Here is a 24,990-nt window from a genome sequence, read left to right on the forward strand (position 1 = left end):
CATGAGTTTTAAATAAAGTCACCAGCTAAGTTCAATTTATAAGCAATGAATTTTAACATAAATTATAATAATATATCTATTCCTATATAGTTTAAATACATAGCTATAAAATGATATCACAACTTTTTGAGGTGGAATTTTTTTATACTGAGCGTTTTTTTACACGGAGTTTGGCGTAGTGTTTTTGTTGGGATACATATTACAGACACAAATGCAAAAATATAAATATAAAAGTATTTAAATAATTGCAGTGCTTAAATACTTTACCAGTTTATCACGTTGAAATATTATAATAAAATGATAATCTATGTATACTATATTCTTATTATAAATAAGTAAAGTTTGTGAGGTTGTAGAGGGTAATATTTAGATCTACTGAACCGATTATCGATTATTAAAATTTGTTTACCAATAGAAACTAGAAAGCCTCATTATTTTTGAGAATTATAAGCCATATATATTTTTCAAAATTCAACCTCTATTGGGGTTAAAAGGAATAAAAATGAAAAATTTACCTTGCCAGAACCACTGAAGTTAAAGTGTGAATGTTTCAATAAGTGTGATAGTGCGAAATGTAGTCAGTAAGTTAATTTTACATGGGCGACGCAGAGGGGGGGGGGGGGGTTAACGTAGTATCATTAACATTTTTTTTCCAATGTTCAAGTTATATAATAATTTAAATGCATTTTTATAGTACATTTTTTGAGTTTTTTAAGTCATTTTTGCATTTTTTAAAAATTGTTTAGGGCATTAAAATTTAAGTTTATATACCCTGCTACTATTTTTATATTTTATTAGCTTATTGCGTATTTGAAGGAGAGTAGTTATATATACGGGTAATTACTAATTTGGGGTTTCATACCTACTATTATATGTATAGTATTTAAGAGTGTTAATGTTTTAATACAAGTACTTTATCAGTCTTATAAAATATATCTAAATATTTTTTTTCAAATTAATTTTTATATGAAGCTATCTGTTTATTTATTTTTGCCATGTGGATTTCATTACACAAATTTTAAATATTTAATGGATATTATTCATTAGTACTTAATACTACATAATACTATGAATGCATTTTATTTCGTTTATTTTGCAAAATTATAGTTTTGAGTGAAAAATATTATTTCCACAGCTCCATGTCCCTGGCCCCCCCACCACGGAATTTCGAAAAAAAAATAACTCCATTCGTTTGTGCTTCGTTTGTGCTGGTTTGTGCTTTTAATCCCGTCGTTTGTGCTCAACCCCTTCCAAAGTTATTCAACTTTCAATGTGGGGGGCTAAAATGTACTCCCAGCTACTCCCTTTTGTAATAAAAAATATATCTGATGGTAACTGTCCCTATAATTATTTTTACCTTTATGGTTTATACTCTCTATAGTTGTAAAACATTATTTTGCCAGAAAAACCATACCCTTGTGGATTAGAAATTATTTTTATATTATTCACTTTGCGGGATTTTCGTAAATAAAAAAAAAATACTTACGATGCAATTGTTATAAAAGTGTTACTTTAAATCCATTGTATGTATTTTGGAAATCCAAACCCATGATTTTCGAACGTTAAAAAATTATTTTTGATGTCATCAATGGAAATTACGTGTAACCAAAATAATAGATATAAAGAATAAAGATATTTCTTAAACTAATTTTTGTAACTGATTTGTGTGAATAACAGTGGAGTCGTATATAAAATATATTTTATTTTTAAATATTATCTAAAAAAGTTTTTTCGGGTATGTAACGAGTGTTGCATATTTTTCAAAATTAAATTAAATTGTAATATTTTTTTATGGTAAGAATAGGGTGGAATTTTTTACTTAAATTTTTATTTACCTTCAAAAATAATACGTTGATAATTAAAAAAATTAAATATCAATAATATTACGTTTACATAATATTATGCTCTTATACTTTTTGTTGTAAAATTATGTATCGAATGTGTTTATTTTAATATAATCAAGTAATATAATCAATTAAAAATAAAAACGTATGATATTAGTTTATAAAAATTACATAACCAACATAAACGAAATCAATTTATTAAAACAGAAAATAGTCTACAACATAGGTGTGCTGAAACATTGAAAATTTGAATACAAATATAATATATTATTTTTAAAAAAATATTATAATAATTATATAAATATAACACTTATATTTTGTATACATTTTATTGTGTATTAGTAGTTAGTACCATCAAAAACAATACAATATATACATTAAAAACCAATTTTAGGTGTATAATATCATTGCTAACCTAACACCTCTTTATATAAGTAAATAACAGAACAAACTTTTATATTATAGTAATAAAAAATAATTAAATAGATTATTAAAAAGCAAAAAAATATTATGTATAATATAATAACAATACGCATTGTACACAATATGTAAGTACAATGCGTATTGTATTACATGAACGTATTTACGTACATCATTTTCATAAATATATCAGACAAAAACAATATATTTGTATTATAAAATATACTACATATAATACTTGATACTTATATAAAAAACAAATTATTAATGATATCGTAACAATTTAAAGTTTATTGAACACACACAAAATAATAATATTAATAAATAATAATATGATATTATAAAGAGTATACCTACAAAAATGTATTAATATTTTAAATTAATATTTATAATTTGTCATTGTTATATTATTAATGAGCACATATACATGTATCAGAATCAAAATCAAAGAATAACAGATTATTTATAAATAATTAAGTTTTTGAATATAAACTAGATATTATATAAAACGGAGCTTATTTTTACAAAGTGTACATTATAAATTGACAATTGATTTTAGTTGATGGTCTTACATGTCGAATACAATTTAATAGATCATCACATCTTTCCCAGCTATTGTTCGTTTCTCTCCAATTATATGATACGTAATGGCCTATTGCATCCTTACTAATACATTTAGGTGGTTGTATGAAATTGATAAGACCTCTAAGAGTGAACTGATTATCAAACATACTGATTTTAGTAGGAATATCATTTAAAACAACCGGTAAATCAAATTGTGTTTTGTTTTGTCCATATTGAACTTTACTAGTAACTGGTTCAATAAGCAAATGGCTACCAGAAGTATATTTTGGTTTTATAGAAGAAGCACACTGAATACACTTTCTGTTTTCTTCAAATGTACTTTTCAAAACATCTTGCATAAAATCAATACTTTCTGTCGGCAAATTTGCTGTAATGGTTATATACAATTTTTTTTGGTAATAACTACAAGTTGAACATTCTTTGACTTCTGTATATGATGGATATTTTTCAAATAATTGCTGGAACATGTAATTGGCTGTGCATGCAGAATTTAATATAATTAAGCCATCTGGTGTTTCATTGAGTTGTTTATATTCTGAAATAATAGGCTTTAAAATATATGCTCGTTTTTTATATGTTTGTGAAGTTATGCCATCTCTAATTGCATTAATAACCAATTTAAAAAGTATATCTGAACTATTGGTATTAAGCCATTCAGCATATACGTCACTATCAACATATGAGCTAAACAATATTTGGACTATGCTATCAAATGCGCAAGTATTTGTTACGCAATATAATTTGTCATCAACTTTAATACTTTTTAGATCTGAAATACTTCCATTTTTCAGTAGCCCAATTACTTTACATTTAGTACGGCTGGTGTCGTTTAGCATAATATAGTAGGATCCTTGTCTAGGTAAGTCCCTTTTCTTTTTTTCTTACCTACTTGATACCCCAATCCTTTCCAATTCTCGAGTGCGGTAGGATCATCATACGATTTGTCTATTAAGTTTTTTTTTTCTGTCGGTGAATAGTTTGATAATATTGCTTCTTTATTAAAGGCTTCATTTTGAACTTCAAATTCAAATATTGGCTGATATTCGTTTGTGTCATTAGAAATTTTAATTATTGACGATCTCTTGATACTGTTTGTTTCTTCATCACTTGATTCCTCTTTCTGTATTGTTGTTTGTTTGTCATATTTAGTAGTATCTGCTAACATATTCATTGAGCCAAGTGTACAATTTATGTGTATTTTTAAGAATTCGTCAATTCTAAGTGGTAATGCCTTGTGTTTAAATATAACAGTTTTTAAATCTTTAAACAAACTTTCCGACGTACAACTTGATTCCGTAAAATGTCCATACTTGAAAATTGGAACCATCAAAGCTGACCAACATGGTATCAACTTACAAAAATCTAATAAGCGTTTTGCGATTTTTGGAGAAAACTGTATGTTATCACGATCTCCTGTTTTGTTAGATTCATCATTTGAACTTTCAATACAGAGGTCATAAATGCAGTTAATTTCATTGAAAATAGTATTATCAATATCATTAATTGTAACAGGCTCTTCTTGTAAATTTGTATTGTCCTTCATGTTGTCAATGTCTGTAATTGTCTGGTCATAATAATCTGTATGGGTTGCAATTCGATGTTTCAAATAAATTTTTGCGATTTCACATTGTGTATGCTGACTATTAATATTATTTCCTTCAGTTTCATGTAGCGCAACGGTAAAGATCATTTTTAATAAGTGTTTGACATCAATAAAGTTAGTACTTACAATTATCAAACCAATAGATCTTAAATAAAAATTTTTTACTCTAAAAGTACTTGATTTAATTTCAGGCCAAGTACTTATTAAGTGCATAATATGGTTAAAATCATTTCTAACCATACATAATGGTACCTCAGTTCCAGGTTCATTCAATATCAGAGATGAGCACACGTTAATATATTTACCAAGACTAGAATATTGAGTGAATGTTCTTACTGCTGCTATCATCAAAGCTAATGATTGATCCAAAACAACAACTTTCGGAGTAGTTAATCCACTTCTTACCCATTCAGTAAGCCAATGCGAAATACTATTATTATCATGACGTTCAGAAACCATGTGTGCTACTGCAAACTGAGATTTTTTATTATAATCCATGACAGCAATTTGGTATAGAAATAAATTACCTGTTTGTCGACCAGACATTAAATTAATGCTTTTAACTATACCTCCCGTTGCATCAATACTGATTGTTGGTATTTTGTTATTTTTACAGTAATTTCTGTATGAGTTAACTTCTTGAGCAGCCCAATAATGTACGAAAAATCTATCATAGCCAATATCTCGAATAATATTATTATAAGGAGACATGCCTTTCATTAACAATATGGCTAATATTGGGTCTTCGTTTAAATGATTTTTTTTATTTTCTTTGTACTTCATGACACGTAACGCATTTAATGATGGTAAATGACTAGGTTCTGGATCGCCATATTCCATGGTTTCTCTTGCTTCTGATCTTTGAACATAAGCAGCTGACATATTTTGCTTTAACATCTTGTTCAAAAAATATTCTTTCTTTTCTCCAATTATTCGTCTTTTATTTCTTGTTGTGCATTGTATGTAAGGACCTTCCATTGTGCACCGAATAATAACCCTACGCCCCTCTTCAGGTTGATTTATTAGGTTTCCATTAAAAATGCTATTACAAAATTTACAAATTCCGTCAATTTTTAAAAAAAATTCGCCTCCAGGATATATATTTGCACGTTTGTATTTTATACAACACGCTAGTTTGGTTTGCTCAAAAAAGTGTTCATTTACAATAGGTGTCCATTTATATGGCACTATTGTATAATACATACGCGTACTATTTTTTGAATCTGAACGTTTCAAATTGTTTGGATTTTGATTATATATAGATTTCCACTCTTCGGGCAAAAGAGTAATATTGAAATTTAAAACTTCAAATATTTGTTCTAATGTTGCAGATGAGTTATTTTGACTTTCATCAGAAGATTCTTCAACTGTAATTTTTTTTTCGATATCATCAGATACTTTAGATGATAGATTTTGATTTTTAATTGTAGTTATTTTGTCCTTTATACCATATCTGTTTTGCAAAACAATTGTATAAATATATTTTGCATCAATTACATGATTTAGATCTTTTTGTATTAGAGACCAACATTCTTGAGCAGGGCCCTTTAAATGGTTAGAATCTTCATGAAAAACATCATAGTTTTGTATAACATTGAATAATTCTACAGGGTTAATTTTTGATTTTCTAGGCATTTTAACAAGAATCTGACAACCTAAAAAATAATAAAATCTCACATCAGCCCATAGTTTTTTTGAGTTCAATTTAACTTTTTTTATGTTTTCTTTAGATTCGTTATTCAAAACAGTTTTTTTAATATTTAATATGGCTTTTTAAAAAATGTATTATTTCAATTTAGATTTTTATTATAGATTTATTAATTTAAAATGGGTTTTTGTATTCAACTTGGCTTATTTATTCGGATAAGATTTTTTTGATTTTTTATTTAATTGAATAAAAAAAAAATTAAGTTGATATGAAAATATGGTTTAATTAAAAAACATATTTTGAATTTTTAGTAAATTAATATTTTTAAATTCAATTTAGATATGTAATCAAGTTAAAATATACATTAAAGTAAAATCAATCAAATAAGCCAAGTCAATTAATATTTCAAATTAGATTTTTTTATTACAAAATAAAATAAATAAATAATAAATATAAAATAAAATAAAAAAAAAAATAATAAAAATATTATAACGTATTATTATTATATTATTATATTATATTATCTATATATAAAAATGGAGAAAAAATATATGAAATTGTATCATTTGAGAACGGCTGAGCCGATTTGGCTCAATTTTTTTTTAAATGATAGAGAATGTCGGGGAGCGGGTTTATAGTATAAATTATGGACCTAACTCCTGTTAGTTAGAGATTTAGAGACAAAAACTGAGTTACACCAGTGGCGCCCTCTAGCAGATAAAAATATAAAATATAAATAATAATAATACAAATATCGATAATAGCAGGGCTTGAAAACGATTTCGAAATTGATTTTAAATATCTATACAAATCGAAAAAAAAAAACAACAAAAAAATATAAAAATATATATAGTATATTATAGAGATAAATTACCGGTTTTAGCTCAACGCCTCAACGCCGGGACCAATTTGGCTCAAATTTTTTTTAACTGTTCGTAATTGCCAGAAGACTTTAACTGCACGCACCTTTTTATACCATCTATTACAGTAACCCACTTGAAAACTACTATACACAGAGTTGGGCAAAATTTTATCTAGAGAACTAAGTATTCAAATAAATATGTATTCGAATAAAAAATTATTCGAATGATTTTTTCACAATTATGCGAATAAAAATTTATTCGAATAAAAATTTAATTTCAAAACGTTATTATTAGAATAAAAATTATACTAGTACAAAATATGTATATGTATCATATAATGGTAATAAGATTATATAATTTATAAATCTTCTAGTTAATAATAGCATTAATTATACTGTTATATATTAAACTAAATTAAGTTTTTTAATATTTTACTAATCAAGCGTTTTATTGATTTTTTTAATATAATTTTAAATACTGCAGCTTGTTCTGACACTTCATGAATGCGAGGAGCATATTTGTAGGTATTGGTATAATTTTTATTCAAATATTAACGTTTTGAAATTTATTTTAAAATAATTTTTATTCGAATAATAACGTTGAAAATTATCCGAGTAATTTTTTATTCGAATAATAATATGTGAAAATTATTCGAATACATTTTTATTTGTATAATTGTGAAAAAATCATTCGAATAATTTTTTATTCGAATAAAATGTCATCTAAATAAAATTTCATTCGAATAACGCCCTACTGACTGTACAACAGAGCAACACATCCATTTACCCTTTTTAGTTTTTTTTTTCCAAAATATCAATAAAATTTAAATTATTGGACCAGAAAAGCATGAAAATTTAATACAAGATTCCTGAATTCTGATATATCACTACTAGAGTGCGGATTTATATGCTCTAAAAAACAACCAAATATGCGCTAAAAAGTCTTAAATATGCTTAAAGATATGCACTATAACGTTAAAATATACATGAAAAATAAAAATATGCAAGGCTGGGCATTAACGAGTTAATAAGTTGAAAGTTAAGTTAATTTTAACTTATTAATTTAACTTACTAGTTCGCTGTTTTAATTAACTTAACTTTAATTTAACTCATTTATATCTACGTTAACTTAAAATCAACTTCAATTTTTTTTAATATTACCAGTTAAGTTAATTTTGAATTTTTGTTTTATCTAGAATATATTTTAGTCTATAACGGTTGGCTGATTTCGAATTCGTAGAATATTAGAAAATATTGTTGGAAAAAATATTTTAAATATTAAATATTGTAAAAAAAAAAATAAATAAATATAAATGTGAATTAAAATATATTGTCGTAAATATTTTTATAAATAACAACTAATATGTTAAATTAATTAAGTATGTACTAATAAATAATAATTTGGAGATAACATGGTAACAATGTGACATTTAGTCACCCGTAGGCCGTATGACAATATTATATATTATAAATTTATAATATAAGATATATTACCTACTATACAAGTGATTTTCACTTATTTTAAAACGTTTTCAATGATTTTATTATTATTATTATTAACTTAACTTATTAATTGAAGTTAAGTTAACAAAAATGAATTAACTTAACTTTTAATTTAATTAAACAAAAAATGTTTAACTTAACTTAACTGAGTTAAAAAAAATCATTAACTTGCCCAGCCTTGAAAATATGCATACAAAATTAGCAAAAAATATATTTTTGAACATTTAACTAAAACAACATATTTAAAATTATGAAACCTTTCTAAAAATACTTTTCTTCATTTTTTCTGAAATAATGTTAATGGTGAATGATTTTTTTTTTAATGTTGGTATGCGTATTTATATTTATACAAGTTACCTATCAATTTATTTTGAAATTATAAAAATATAATATTATTTTTTTATATTACATTAGGTAGTACCTATATATTTCAAAAACAAAAAAAAAACATCGAAATATGCAAAAATATGCTCTTAAAAAGTTTCATTTTTAAATTGTTATGCTATGAAACAAATTATTATTGTATGCTCACTTAGCATATCATGCAATCAACCAAAATAAATATGCAAATGCATATAAATCCGCGCTTTAATCATTACAATAAAAGTTGAAAAATATTAAAAATACATTGCCACAATTTATAATTTGTTATAAAACTAATTTATTATTTTTATAAAATTTAGCGCATGTCTCTTAATTATACACACAATCCCCCATCAAGTATAGCAATCGAATGCCAATTTGACTTCAATATTCGTATTTATAGTTTTATGTATAAAATGAATCTTGCTTAAAATTTGTTGGTATAAATTCATCTAAAATAATTATTCATAATTTTTGAATAGGTATAGTAGGTTGCATACCACCTACTATGAAGTATATTACATTTTATAATACTTTGATTTACTCACCCGTTAGTGTAGATCCACTTCGAATAAAATGCCGTTGAAATACACTTAAAAACTAAAAACCATTCACGAATACACAGCTAGTACAGTTAAATTACACAAGTGTATGAAAATAAAAAACGAATTTATTATGTGTCGATGTGTCGAACCATCCACAACGAAGTCGCACACTGGAATGAAAATAATAATATAAATTTGCTTAATATATATTTAAATTACTGAAATTCATATTTCATATATCCTTTATATTAAAAACAATGTTTTTTTTTTTTACTTAGAATTGATTCTCTAATATTGTAGGTTTAACAATAATTGTCAAAGCCTAGCCACATATTATCATATCAAGACGATGCAGCAAACGAATACCGCCATCACTTTTTAACCTTTAGATGGTCCATAATTCTATATAATGCTCAAAATATATTAGGGTACAATCTTATTATGTTTTTTGCAGGTAAAAAGATAAAGAGTGTGGTATTGTATTGCTTTATAATTGTACCCGCACGGTCAAAGCCTTAATTAACTGTTATCGGTTTCCGATGACATGTAACAATCGTAACAAAACTATATTAAAAAATAATATCATTGAAATTGAAATGTAGATATAGTACCTATGGAATACTTACTGTAGATACTGTACAATAATTATACTGTATAGGTACCTACTGAGAATCATTTTGATTATTCAAAAATCATTCAACTATACATAAGACAATATAATACACTATACTTGTGGTAATTATACAAACGATATGCTTAAATTCTTAATAAACAAAATTAGTTTTAAATTGTCGGGTCTCTTGGAAGTGGTTGGCTCACGTATTTTGCAGGTGTTTCTTGGGTGTTATCTGTTAGGAGTTATTGTGTTTATAATAATAAAATATCTGGCAATATTACCTATGAATCTATTGATTAGACTTACTTATATGATCATAATTATAATATAGAACATATAAGTAAAACTTGTTGTCCTCGTCACTCCTTGAGGTAATTTAATGTAATATAATATAAGTCACGTAATTTCCATTGATGACGTCAAAAATAATTTTTTAACGTTCGAAAATCATGGGTTTGGATTTCCAAAATACATACAATGGATTTAAAGTAACACTTTTATAACAATTGCATTGTAAGTATTTTTTTTTTATTTACGAAAATCCCGCAAAGTGAATAATATAAAAATAATTTCTAATCCACAAGGGTATGGTTTTTCTGGCAAAATAATGTTTTACAACTATAGAGAGTATAAACCATAAAGGTAAAAATAATTATAGGGACAGTTACCATCAGATATATTTTTTATTACAAAAGGGAGTAGCTGGGAGTACATTTTAGCCCCCCACATTGAAAGTTGAATAACTTTGGAAGGGGTTGAGCACAAACGACGGGATTAAAAGCACAAACCAGCACAAACGAAGCACAAACGGATGGCAAATTTTGGTTTAAAAATTCCGTGGTGGGGGGCTGAGCATGTCCCCGGCCCCCCCACATTGAAAGTTGAATAACTTTGGAAGGGGTTGAGCACAAACGATGGGATTAAAAGCACAAACCAGCACAAACGAAGCACAAACGGATGGCAAATTTTGGTTTAAAAATTCCAAGGTGGGGGGGCTGAGCATGTCCCCAGCCCCCCCACATTGAAAGTTGAATAACTTTGGAAGGGGTTGAGCACAAACGACGGGATTAAAAGCACAAACCAGCACAAACGAAGCACAAACGGATGGCAAATTTTGGTTTAAAAATTCCAAGGTGGGGGGGCTGAGCATGTCCCCAGCCCCCCCACATTGAAAGTTGAATAACTTTGGAAGGGGTTGAGCACAAACGACGGGATTAAAAGCACAAACCAGCACAAACGAAGCACAAACGAATGGAGTTATTTTTTTTTCGAAATTCCGTGGTGGGGGGGCCAGGGACATGGAGCTTATTTCCACTTAATTCACAAACCACAGGCTTTTATCATAATTAAATGCTAAAATGTCATAAATGATATTGTATATAAATTGCATACTATATATCTATACAAATAATACTTAAATTTAATTTTTGAATGTTTTAGTAATTAACTAAACAAGATGAAAAAAGTAAGTATTTAGCAATATACTGTAACGATTTACAGATTACTGACTCATCATTTATGTCGCGCTCGCGGATTTAGCTTAGGTTAACAGAACACAGGAACGTAGAGTACGAGCATATATGTATATTATAAAATATAGCCAGACAGTCGAGTCTAAACCACGGTCGTATCCAAACACACATTGAAGCCTACCTTGTAAAAATCATTTAATAATTGTTCAGCTCGTGCTCCGCTATTCCTGTGATCTTCAATATACTACCCTCAAGAACAGGGTTACTCAGGTGATAGTGTACTATATACTATAGATATTATTCAGTTATTTAATAAATATTGTTTTGCGTTACTATATCGTGTTCCATTGTGTTAGTTTATGAACGCAGGTCATAAGTTCCTAGGACCTGTAAAATATAACTTAGGAAACTTTATTTGTATCGATCCAACAACCCGGTTCTCAAGACCGGTTCGTGTAGTAGGAATAGCTAACCAACTACTCTTTAACTGGATAGGATTTGGTATAAATATCGACAACCACTTAGTTTTGATAGACGAAGGAGGTGTGTTGCGATACCCAGGGCCGGATTTAAACATTAGGGAGCCCAGGGCGAAAATATTTTGGGGCCTAAATGGTCCATAACAAAAATTGCATACCTACCTAAACTTATACCATGCGTAAAATATATTTATAGATTATAGTTACAACTAAAAATAACTATTTATATTAAATAAATTGAACAAGTCATACAGTAATATATTATTTATTTAATATTTTATTAATAAAAAAATATAATCTAAGGCTAAAATGTATTTAATTAAATATATATATTAATAAACTGTACCAACAATTTGTATTTATATTTTTAATAAAGAAAATAGTCAATTAAAAGTAAGGATTATTATTACAGTCATTAACCTATTATGTTTACATAGAAAATAGAATATTATAAATTGCATACTTTTCTTGATTTCTGTTCTGCAAAGTCATCTATAATATATCAAATGACAGATTATCCAACACATGACTTTCAATGCTCATAACTGATAAAAAATTCAAACGATCTTCATTCATTGTAGTTCGTAATCTATTTTTTATAATTTTCAATCTTGAAAATGTGCGTTCACTACTACAATTGGTGACCATAATTACTAAATACATGCGTAATGCGATTTCAACATTTGTAAAAGCTGATATTACGTCTTTTTCAATTAAAGTTTTGTAGGTACATAAAATGCTCATTAATCATTTCTGCTGGCTTGGAATAAAGTTTTATAAATTCAGAAAAATGAGTTATTTCAACACACAACAATTCGTCTCAGTCGTCATCGTATACAGCTACAAGTTTTTTAGCTGCTACTTGTAATTCTTTGATGCTAAGATTATTTAATTGTTCAAAAAATCCAAAACGATCACATATTACTTCATATGCTTTAAGTCTTTAACTTATTGCTGATGACATTTGATATATAACAGGAAAAAAACATTCTATTTTAAATTTTTCTGATTGATTTAGTTGTGAATCAGGACCTCTGCCATTATCTAAAGGATTCAATCGAATATTAAGTTTACGAGATCGTTTTTTATTATCATTACATTCATTTGATTTTGAGATGGTTTTGCCTTTTTTTCTCAAACATTGAAAAACCATCGTGTTGAGCATCAATAAAGCACTTTAATGACTTGACAGACGCAACAGCATTATTTAGGTCTAATGTGGGAGCTTGAAGAATTTTATTAGTAGCGTTGAAACGATCCAGAATTTCGTTCTAAAATGCACAATATATGCCTGTTTCTAACTTACACATCTTGTTGTATAGTCCGTTTGCTTCATCACGTGTTTTTGGTAACTCATTTACATTATTAGATACCTATACTGTCAAGAGTAGATTTTATTTGAGAATATCCATGAAATAATGCTTTAGTAGCGTCAGATCGACATGACCAGCGAGTGGTAGAAATTCTTTTTGGCAGTGGCGGCTCGTGGGTGCTGGTGATGGGGGTGCGACTTTAAATATAATACATTAATGCCCTGCCCCCTAGTCATAGATATAACAAATTGTCAAATTAAGTATAATGAAAATAATAAAATGAAACATTTATTATAACATTATTTGACATGTTGAAATAGGTAATTAAAATAAAAAAATAATAAATTATTCACTTACAAGTTATAAGATGTATGCAATGACGACAATCTTAGCCGTTTCCTACTAGTTGCAGCCTCGCAGGCCGCAGAAGAAAATAGAAATGAAAATAATATTATAATTATATATAATTATATCACGGACGACGCTACCAGTCGTCAAAAACGCGTATATAAGACCGCAGTTCAATTAATGTACACGCATGTATACATGTATATATTATTTTATTATTAAAGTGTCATAAATAATAAAAATGTTTCAAGATAATAATCGACAATAACAATAGCGATTAGCAACCGATAACAACGAGCGTATACGGTTAATTTTAAAAATAAACACTAATATTTTTCTTTATGGACGACGCTGCCGATCGTCCAGACCCCGCAATAAGTTCGCAGCTAAAACGTACCCGCACGCACACGACTGCGGTGCCATCGGTTATAATGTACGTATTCAGAATTACGTCTGGACGACGCTGCCGGTCGTCCAAATCCCGCAATAAGATCGCAGCTTAAACGTACCCGCACGCACACGATTGCAGTGCTATCGGTTAAAATGTACGTATTCAGAATATTACGTCTGGACGACGCTGCCGGTCGTCCAGACACTGCTCGTGTGTGCATGCGTACCAGCGTACCCATATGCTCCTGGTATCTAAGGGAAACAAATTTAATGTTCGTATACGACAAAATATATTAGAAATTTAAGTTTAAGTCTTAATAAAAATTATTTTTTTTTAAATTATAGAATTAAAAAAATAAATAAATTTTCTTCTTTTAATTAATTTTAGTAGGGGGTGCGATCGTCCCGTCGTCCAAGCCACGAGCCGCCACTGCTTTTTGGCATTTGTATTCTGACAGTTTTGTCGGTGGATTGTAAATTTTTTTTTAATTCATCATAACGATGTGTTGATGCAGTAAAAAAAGTATATATAGCTTCTAAACAATTTAAAAAAGATATAGCAGATGAACAACATTCAGCAGCAACTTTTCCAAATAAATTTAAGGAATAGGCTGCACATGGAACCCATGTTGGTAACTTGTTTACAGCAATTATTTTGCTTTGGAGACCATTATATTTACCACTCATGGCTGAAGCGTTGTCATATGATTGACCTCGGCAATTATTTAATTCTATACCATTATTTTCGAAAACTTTCATTATACTATTAAACATATCTTGTTCCTTATGTCCTTGATTAGGTAAACATTTTAAAAATCTTTCAACGGGTTTAGAGCCTTCCATGACCGAAATACTACAGTTAGTTGATCGACGTGACCTTCAGGTGTAGAATCTAGAAAAATAGAATAATATTTTGATATTTTTATGCATGTCACTATCGCATTTAGAACTTGATGACCCATACATTGTATTAACTGTTCACAAATATTTGATGACAAATAATTAGTGTGACCACTCCCACAATTCCCTTTTTCTGGAATGTGCTTTTTCAAGAAATCGTCATATTCTGCTAAGAGTTCAAGTAAACCAAGGTAGGTTTCCTTTAGATCCTACTAGTTCATCATCTCTCAAAGCCAATCCACGTTTACATAAAAATTTAATAACACTTATAAGTCTGGTCAAAATTGTTTTCCAATATGATTTTTCTTTCTCCACTTGTTTTTGAAGTTCTGTATCAATACGTCCCAACATTTCTGATCGAAGTCCAAATGCAATAAATGAATTTAGATGATTTTTTGAAGTCTCATGCTCAATTAGACGATCACTGGAGTTTTCCAATTGGAAAATCCTTCAGTTGTGAATTGTGTACGAGATGAAGTTGAAGACATTAATTTACATATAGAACAATAAAGATGACCGTTGGAAGGGGGAAAACATAACCATATTCGATTAATAAAATCACCGTTCTTGTGTTTTCTCTTAAACATTCCAGTGTGACACTTACGAATCCATTTATCAGTACTATTTTTTTGTATAAATGATTTTTCTTTTAATAATTCTTCATCACAATTTTGTAAATCTATTATGCCTCTCTTAATTCAATAATCAACAGATTTTGATACATTTTCTGGCCATAATCCAATATCTGTTGTGATTTCAATTGGTGTATTTTCAGTAATTTCAAAGTTACCTGAAGTACTCATATCCGCAAGTATTCTTCGTCAGCTGTGGATGTTGCATTTAGACAAATTTGGGTGTCTATTACCGATGGTTCGTTTGTTTTAACTTCTTTTTCATTAGTATAATATTTGATATAGCTGCGGTATCATTTGGTAATGGTCTTGTTTCAAAAAAACTAGATATCATTTTTGTTTTTTTGATAGTATTTTTATTATTCACTTTTTTTTCATTTTTTAGTTTCCGTTTGGAAGCGCCACTTTTATAAATTCTTTTCATGTTTATTATTTATTTACCAACCTATAGTAAAATACTAAATAAATTTATAACTAATATAATAATATTTATTTTACAATTATTCAAAGTAATAATTAATAATATTTGTCCCCAGTAACGTAAAAAAAGTATTTAATTACGCCAAAATAGATAATGAGTAAAATATGTATAAACATTAAGGGGATGGGTGGTGGTATACATTTAAGGAGTTAGGTATAGGCAATATTTTAAGTGCGTGCGTGACTTGTGACTGTGTGCGTAGTAAATGATTATTAGTATGTGTTCGTGTCTCGCACTACACGTCTTCACCCTGTAATACTCGCTTTACTTCTTATCTGCTAACTGACAAATCACTACATCAATGAATAGTAATGCATAATAATAAGCATTGCATATAAAATAACAATACGCACATAATGTTACATTTTAAATGATTGTTCACCGTCTATTCTACACATTTCCTTACTCATCTACATTTTGTTATTTTTTAACTTCACTGCAAAAAAAAACCTCCACTGTTTTAATCTTTAATAATTTGAAAATTTATTTATTATAAAATAAGAGTTTTCTATTAAGGTATAAAATATTGAATATTATAATAATACACGCTGTAGGTATTCATTTATTAAATATTTCTGAAAACTGATTTGAATCCGTTATTCTGTCTACTAGAGATCGGTCAGTCAACATTTTAAAAATTCTGAATTCCGAATAATTAATTTTCAAATTCAGAATTTTAAAATATTCAAATTAAATTATAGTTGTTGTTGGGGGAGGTGCATTGGCGCACATACGGGGGTGCCAGGGAGTGCTTAGCGCTCCCAAAACTTAAACTAGCACCCCCAGCTAATTTTAAGCTAAAAATATTGTTTAAAGTGTAAATTTGCGTTTATAAGAATAAGTTAATACCAATTACTATTATTGGTAATGCATTATGCCACAGACATACATACACTGAAAAAAATAAGTAGGTAAAAATAAAGAAAACTTGGGTCAATTTAACAATATCTTTGTTACTCCTGAGCTGACAAAGAAATTGTCATTCCTACATCATAAACATTGTTAAATCAACAATAAGAATAAAACTACAATTCTCCTGATTCATATAACAAATACTTTGTTAAATCTACATTAACCATGTTGTTAATAATATGTATTGATAAAATTAATTCAACAATAAAATTTGTTGATACCAACATTAATAATGTTAAATAAACCATAGACATTTATTAAATTAAATTAAATCGTTTGTTAATATTATAATTTGATTTGTATGTTCTACTAAGTTTTTTGTTGTTATTAATATCACCTATACACTTGGTAAAAATAGATTAACCGATATATTTCTTTTCTTATCTTTATTTTTTTTATAGCAATACATTTATTACTTGTATAAACAAATTAAAAATTAAAATGTTCTAACAAAATAATATTTAATATAAGGAACATAAATATTAAAACATATGTATTATATGTAGGAGCCTTCTATCACAATAGTTTAAAAAAATATTGCATTAAGTATTATAAGTAATAAATAATAATTAATACAAAATATATACGAGTAATGAGAGCATATTTTAAACAAGAATAAAATAATAACGATTAAAAAAGATATAGAAATATGTAAAAACAGAACTTGAAATATATTTTATTTATTTAGTTCTGAAATAATAAGACTTATAATTGGATGAGATTGATCTGACTTAATATGAATATTATAAAAAAATTTTTGTATAAACAACCATAAAATATAAGATTCATCAGGGTATAACAAATTAAATGTATGGAACAATTTAAAAACTACATCCACTGCTCTCTGGACAGTTAAAACTTTGTATTTTATATCATCGAAATATACAATAATGTCTTTTGGTTCTAGTAATTGACCAATAACAACAATGAACGGTTGTATTGGGATACCTAAACCTGTGAAAAAATAGCAAACAAATTTTTTAATTTTTTTTTTTTAATAACTTTTTAATACATGACTAAATAAACAGGCATGTCAGCAAGATTACGTATTTTCCCTATCACTACGCATGTGCCCCAGACTTGGAATAAACAATAGTTATGATTGGAACAATCAATAACATAAACTTTGGGTATTGATAACACAGAATATGCTATGTTGATATAATGCATGATAATCAAATTTCATGTATTTTTGTTTTTAAATTTTAACATTAACTCATTAATTATTTGTGTTTTATTTATTATTTTACAAATTTTTTTAATTTATGTGTATATTTTAATATATTTTTCTTTCGTTCACTACTATTTAATTTCCTTAAGTGTATGTATAGTCGGGTGCGAACAAGGCATAATAAAACTTCCATTGGAATACAACTTTTTGGAATTATTGTGAGCATCCTATCAGCCAGTCTTTGAACAATACTTTTTTCTTTGTCAAAGTTTTCGTGAAAAATACTTTCTAATATTTGGCTGACACTCAATAAAGTTTTTGATGGACGAACAAGATATCCTAAAAACATGCGAGTTGATTATTATTGCATATTATAAATTTAGAATGACTAAGGTAAAATATAATAACCTTTTGATATATAAGAAATCCAGTCGTTTTCTGAATTTGAAATCTTATCTTCCAAGTAGGGATATTTTATTTTATATTTGTTGGCTACTGATCCAGCAATATATTTCAAATTTTCTTTTTCACACACATCATTTGTAAAATAGAGTTCATCAACCGAAGACTTGGAAAAAATATTTATGTTATAATTTTTAACTTATTACTAATATACTTTATTTTACTTCTAGTTCAAACGAATTAAGTAAACTGATCTGGGCTTCCTTCATTTCAAATTCATCAGAAGTGTTTGAATCGTTTGTCGAAATTCCTGAACTCTCAAATACTTGTGCTGTAAACAGGGCAGTATTATTACAACTTATATCACCAGCATTCAATATACACTCTTCATTTTGACTGTCTTCTGTGTTTTGATTAGATGTAAACACCATTGAGCTATGTTTACCTAATATATACCACCTTAAACTAAAAATAAAACAGTTAAAAATGTAATATTGCTTTATTATAAATGAGTTTACCGGTATTTGAAATCTATAGGAGTAGGGTGATCGTTACACCCACCCATTGCTCTCATGAAACTAAAAAAGTTTTCTAGTACGTCTTGGTTCAAACGACGTGTTATGATATATTGTATATTGTAATGTAATTTTAAATCTTCATACAGATTTCTCAAAGAACAATTGGTCATGAGAATGCCTTTCTGGAATTGCATAAGAGTTTGTTTCCCATGAACTCTCATTGAGAGTATGAACTTATCCATACTTGCCAACAGTTCGTTTTGACGTTCAAGGTCTAGACCATATGCCTTAGAATTATCACCTACCATATGTTGCGAATTTAATAAGTCGAACCAATAATTAATAAGTTCAATTATTTCAGAACACTAAACCAAAAGTAATTCAAAATTAAATTCGTATTAGATATTTGTGTTAGAAATAATAAATATACTTCTTTCCAGTTTAAAGGTTTTGCCAAATTTTTGTCTGCGTAATATTGGATTGCCTTAGAAACTGTCCTTGAAAACAGTTGAACTGCAGTTTTTACCTTTTGCCGCTGAGCACCGTGTACATTTAAATGTTGTTCAGTTACTTTGTAAGTGAACCTTAACTCAGATTTACTTTGCACCATCAGCAAATTTTGAAAAATATCTTTTCCTATGAATTTATCACCTATACAATATTACCATACAAGAAATAATACTATAAATGAATATTGGAATAAAGCATATTTATAAATCAAACCATTGTCTGTTTTCAGGACAAAACCATGATCAAGATAATTATTTCTAATCAACTTGATCAAATGGGGCACATCGGCCAGCACATGAATATTTCTGTCCACACTCGGATGTCTAAATGCACTATTAGTGTATGAAATGCCCATTGATTTCCACATACCCATATTTGTGGTACCCATGTCACTCACAACAGCTACTACTAAAAAACCAGAAATTAGTAGTAACTTTGATATCAACTCATTCAGTATTTCTTTCGTCATAGGAGTATCGTAAGAATAAAATATGGGTTGCTTCCATGATTTGCAGAATCCTCGTGCCATAACTACTTGAGCCGTCTTATGAGGGCCCAAAACTTGCTGAGCAGCCTTGTCAAAACATATATCATGAGCTATATACACCTCATCAAACGACAAAATAACCAACTTTTCCTGGTCACTCATAGAATCGCCTTAAATTTTAACATAATAACAATTAAAAATAATTAATATTGATTGTATCACTTAATTAGAAGGGTAATATTTAAAGTATTTTATTGACCTTTGGCTTTCATTATCCTTAGTACGCCATTCAAAACCCCAGGTTCTATAGGAAAATTCAGTACCCATGTTCTCAAAGTAGATAGACCTATAATAGGTAAAATTTATAATTTTTGGTAAAATTGAATTGAAGAAATACATTTTTTAGCTTGAAATTGCACTAACCAGGATAAGGATATCCTAGTGTTAATCTTAGGTAGTTATACGCCTTAGGTGATATGCTCCGTAATGTTATAGCACCAATGATATCCTCATTTTCCCATTTTTGTATTCGCTTCTGAGGTTGTAAAAAATACTGAATTTGTGTTTTTGTGAAAAATTTAGATAATTTATTTTGAACATCATTCTCATGGTCTATTATATTTTCATTAGTCTTAGTCATAACTGGGGTTTTCTTTTCTTGGGCTTTCTTCAGCATATCATTTTCTTTTCGAACTTTTGAAAGTGTTGTTTTTGTTTTTTCTAATTCTTGCAGAAGTTGACGAATAACATTACTAATAAAATAAATTAAACGAGCATTGGTTAAAATAAAGCAACACAAAATTCCATATTTATAAAACCTTTCAGAGACATTGTTGCTATCATCAGCTAATGAATGACTATCACCTATTTCAGCTATTAAATTATTATCATCGGCTAATAAAGTGCTATCTATAGTCATTAAGGGACCATCCACAACTATTAATGAACTATCTGTAGCGTTAAATTCATTTAACAATGATCTATTTAATTCTTTGTTTCCAATTTCTGTATTTGATTGTCCCTAAATAAAAATAGAGTATGTACCAAAGAAAGTTATATATTTATATTTTTTAATATATTAATTTGTTTTAATTTATCATTTTTGTAAAAAAAAAATTAAAGAATTTGGAGACACTGTTAATGACACCTCTGATTTATTTGGTAGTAACTTAAATTCTGAAGGCTGTTGTTTTTCCTCTTTGTTATACATTCCCATTTCCTCGATGGATAAATATTTACTTGGTATTGCATTAGGTTTTAACTTTCTTTTTTTGCATGGAGAATACTTAGAAAATCTTTGAATTAAAGATTTTTCAACCAGTGCAGATCTTGAAAAGTGTATAGAACAAATCCTCGCTGGGTTTTCACATTACAAAATAAAAACAATATATAGATAGGTAATACAAAATGAACTAATTAGTAGTAAAATGAATGAATACATATTAAAATATATAATATAGCTATTTTTATCCATTAGATTTTTAAAATTTTTTAATACTTTTACATGGTCTTACATTATCTGTGATTATAATTTAAAAATAATTCAGATGTTAATAATTATTTTTTTTTAATATGTAGCATTAACTTTGTATTAAATTAATCAAAAAACAATTATATACCAACCATCTTTCAACGTCCTATTTTTAATATTACAAACATCAAACCATTTTTCCCGAGTACTAGGAGACTTAGGAAGTCGATAAAAACTTATATTTTTATTTGGCTTCCGAAAGGAATTGTTTGAACACCAAGGAAGCATACAATTAGGCATTTTAAAAAGAAAAAAAAACAAACAATTCTTTACTCAACAATTCAAAAATATTTGCTGGAACTATATTAAATGACAGGTTGGGAACAAACAATTTATGTTGTCATATTTTAGATATTATCTTATGAATTCATCAACAATAATAACAAATTATACTGCTATATTTAGAACATGAATTAATTATTTAGTCCTTATCATTTTCCCATCACTCTTTACTCAATGTTTTGTCTTGTATTTTAGCACTAAAAACATGCCTCCTGATTATGAGAATGTGCAAAAACACATTTGCATTTAACACACATAGTGTTTTTTGATTCTTTACAGTTTGCAATAAGTATAATGGATCAACTTTTTAATCGTACTGATGGGAATAGCAAATCTTTTGAACACATGGAATGTAATTAAAATGATTTTGATAGGCAAAAAATAAATACAATGTATTATTTGTTTCAATAAATAGAAATTATTTTATTATACAAATGAAATTAACAATATAATAATTGTCTTCAAATAAAGTGATTCTAATCAATTTTCATACATTTAAATTAAAGCGGCAATATTCTTCCATGATTATTTCGCTTATTCCAAGTCTGGGGCACGACTACTTGCGCAGTAGAATCTTGCTGACATGCCTGTTTATTTAGTCATGTTTTTAATAGACACCTATCTATTTACTTTAACTATTATCATAGTGAATACGTATAATCAATGTTAATACTAAAAAACAAACCTTTTTTTTAGCTATGACATCTTCAAACTGCGAAATTGTATCAATATTAATTAAAAACGATTGCTGAGAATCTCTAATTGAGTACTTTATGGTGGATTTTTGTCCTTTATCATTACGGGTTGATTTTTTCGCAGTGGGAATAAATACTGCATGTAAAAGATGAAAAATACATGCAGCACGGCCATCTGAAAAATAATAAATAATTTTTAACAACTAGTATTTAATACATAAGAGAACCCTTACTTTCTAGTGGATTCTTTTCTAGAACTTCTTCAAGCAGTTTTAAACTTTGGGAATCTTTAATTTTTAATTTTAACAAATCTATAAGTTTAAATGATACATCTGAATAAATTGACATTAAGTTAGATGCAGTTGGATAAAGCATATTAAAATCAATATCAATCTAGAATAACAAAATAAAATTGTATATTATTAAATAATTAAAATATCTCAGTCCACTTTTCAATAATATACTTGTACTTACTAATTTATAACCAGCTGGGAGCTTGTAGCTTGTCCAGTATTTTAATGTATCAGTGGTACTTTGACTATTTTTTATATAATTTAATCTATATTTCACAGTTGCTCTCCAGATAATTTCAATTTCATTGAATGAGCAATTATCGTGTTTCAAACTATTTAAGTATTCATCAATATCAGTTTCTGAATCTAAAAAAAAAAAAAAACATACAAATATTATTTATTGTACTTACAAGATATTATTATTTAAAAAAGAAAAAACAAATTTAATGCAACAAAATATTTACCAAAGTTTTTCAACTGACGAACATTACTATTTTCATCATATTTTGAAAGTTTATGTTTCTTTGTTGCTTCGATTAGTCCACCATTCTTTAAATTTCTTATAACATTGTGATATTTTGCATATAATTTTCCTTTTGGCGCTTTATTCCCATCACGCATAAAGTAATTATCCTATTAAAAATCATTTTTATCAGTTTGCTTATTTAAAAAAAAAATTACCTTAACTTCATTAGGAAAAGCGGCAACAATTTGATTGGAAATTTCTTCAGCAGTTTTAACTGTCATGATAATATTTTGTTTTATAGCTGTTTTAATAATAATATCAACCAGTATTAATCTAGATGCATCATTTAATGAACCAATTTTTTTGTAGTTGGCAAGCACCAAAGATCCCTGTGATTGGTCTTCAAGTATTTTGCTTAGACTTAATACTGGTTTTGTAATTACTGTTGTAGTTTCAGGTGACATCATAGGAATTGCATCTGAAATATGTTTGCCAACACTCTGAAGTTCTGTTAACTGATTTGGAACTTGGTTATTTGTTTTCCATTTTGATAAACAAATTTCAAATTTTATTTGAATGCCCAGGGGAAAATTTTTCAACAATTTTTCACATTGAGCTGATGTTATATTATTCAAACATTCCAAATCAATCATTGAATCTAAACATTTTTAAATTTGTGATATTAACAAAACAGTTATATTTTATGCATTGTTTTTTTTTTTACCAATGCATGTATTATACAAATAGCCCAAGCTTCAATCGTTTAACAATAACCACAATTTATATGAATCTTGTTCTGTAATCTTTGGATACTCATTCATTACAGAATTTTGAGGTTCATTCATGTTTTGAAAATTAACAAAATTATCAATATTAGTTTCATTAAATAAATCATGTGTAAAGCCATTTGTGACTTTACTTGCTTCGTCATCACTTAGATTCATTTTATCTAATATACATATAAGCAAATTAATTATTAAATATTAAGTTAAAACATATTATTTTATACAAACATATTGAAAAGATCTTAATAAGTAGGTAGGTACCTATAACAAGCAAATAAAAAAAAATATATTTATAAATATGGATGCAGTTAATATATATTGTATAAATGTAAAAAAAAAAATTCTTAAGAACTATCATTGATAAAGTTTATAAGATGTTAATAATATTCTTTAAGCCGTATCATAATTTTATTATTAGCTACTCTAATAATATTAATTGGGGGCCCATTTAAATCATCAATACTAAAAATACTCAAACTACCTGGTTGTGTTAAATTGTCTTCAACAACATATGCATCAAAATGTGAATGATAATAATTTACTTTAAATTCTTCAGCAAGAATTAAACATTTATTTTCATCAGAAACTATAATTTGTAAAATTTTAAAAAGATTTAACGTTTCAATCACTTTGGTGACAAACATATCTACTTTAAACAAAGTTCCTCTGTAATCTACTTGGGTAAAACATTTAAATTGGTGATGTAAAATTAAACTTTTTATAAATTGTATATGTTCATTATTTTTTATTTCGTGAGTTTTATTTATAGTTAAATTGGTAGGAGTAGGATAGAAAAGTTGATATGCAAATTTCATTTGCATTTTTTTTCTCAATGTATAAGTTATATTTTTACGAGAGGAAGTAGCATGTGCGTATGATTTAAGTTCTTTGTGTTTAGCTTCAAATCTAAAGCACCAAAAATGCCTTGGTGGAC

General features: G+C 27.5%; 2 pseudogenes; one reads left to right on the forward strand and one right to left on the reverse strand.

Moving 5' to 3' along the window:
• The window catches only part of LOC149060951 (uncharacterized), a 289,350-nt pseudogene that overhangs the window by 151,894 nt on the left and 112,466 nt on the right, over positions 1-24,990 (forward strand).
• LOC149060961 (uncharacterized) lies at positions 17,593-24,215 on the reverse strand (annotated as a pseudogene).

This window comes from Diuraphis noxia, unplaced genomic scaffold, assembly GCF_037042655.1.
Source record: "Diuraphis noxia isolate RWA-SAM2 unplaced genomic scaffold, SU_Dnox_SAM2 contig0001, whole genome shotgun sequence".
NCBI lineage: Eukaryota > Metazoa > Arthropoda > Insecta > Hemiptera > Aphididae > Diuraphis > Diuraphis noxia.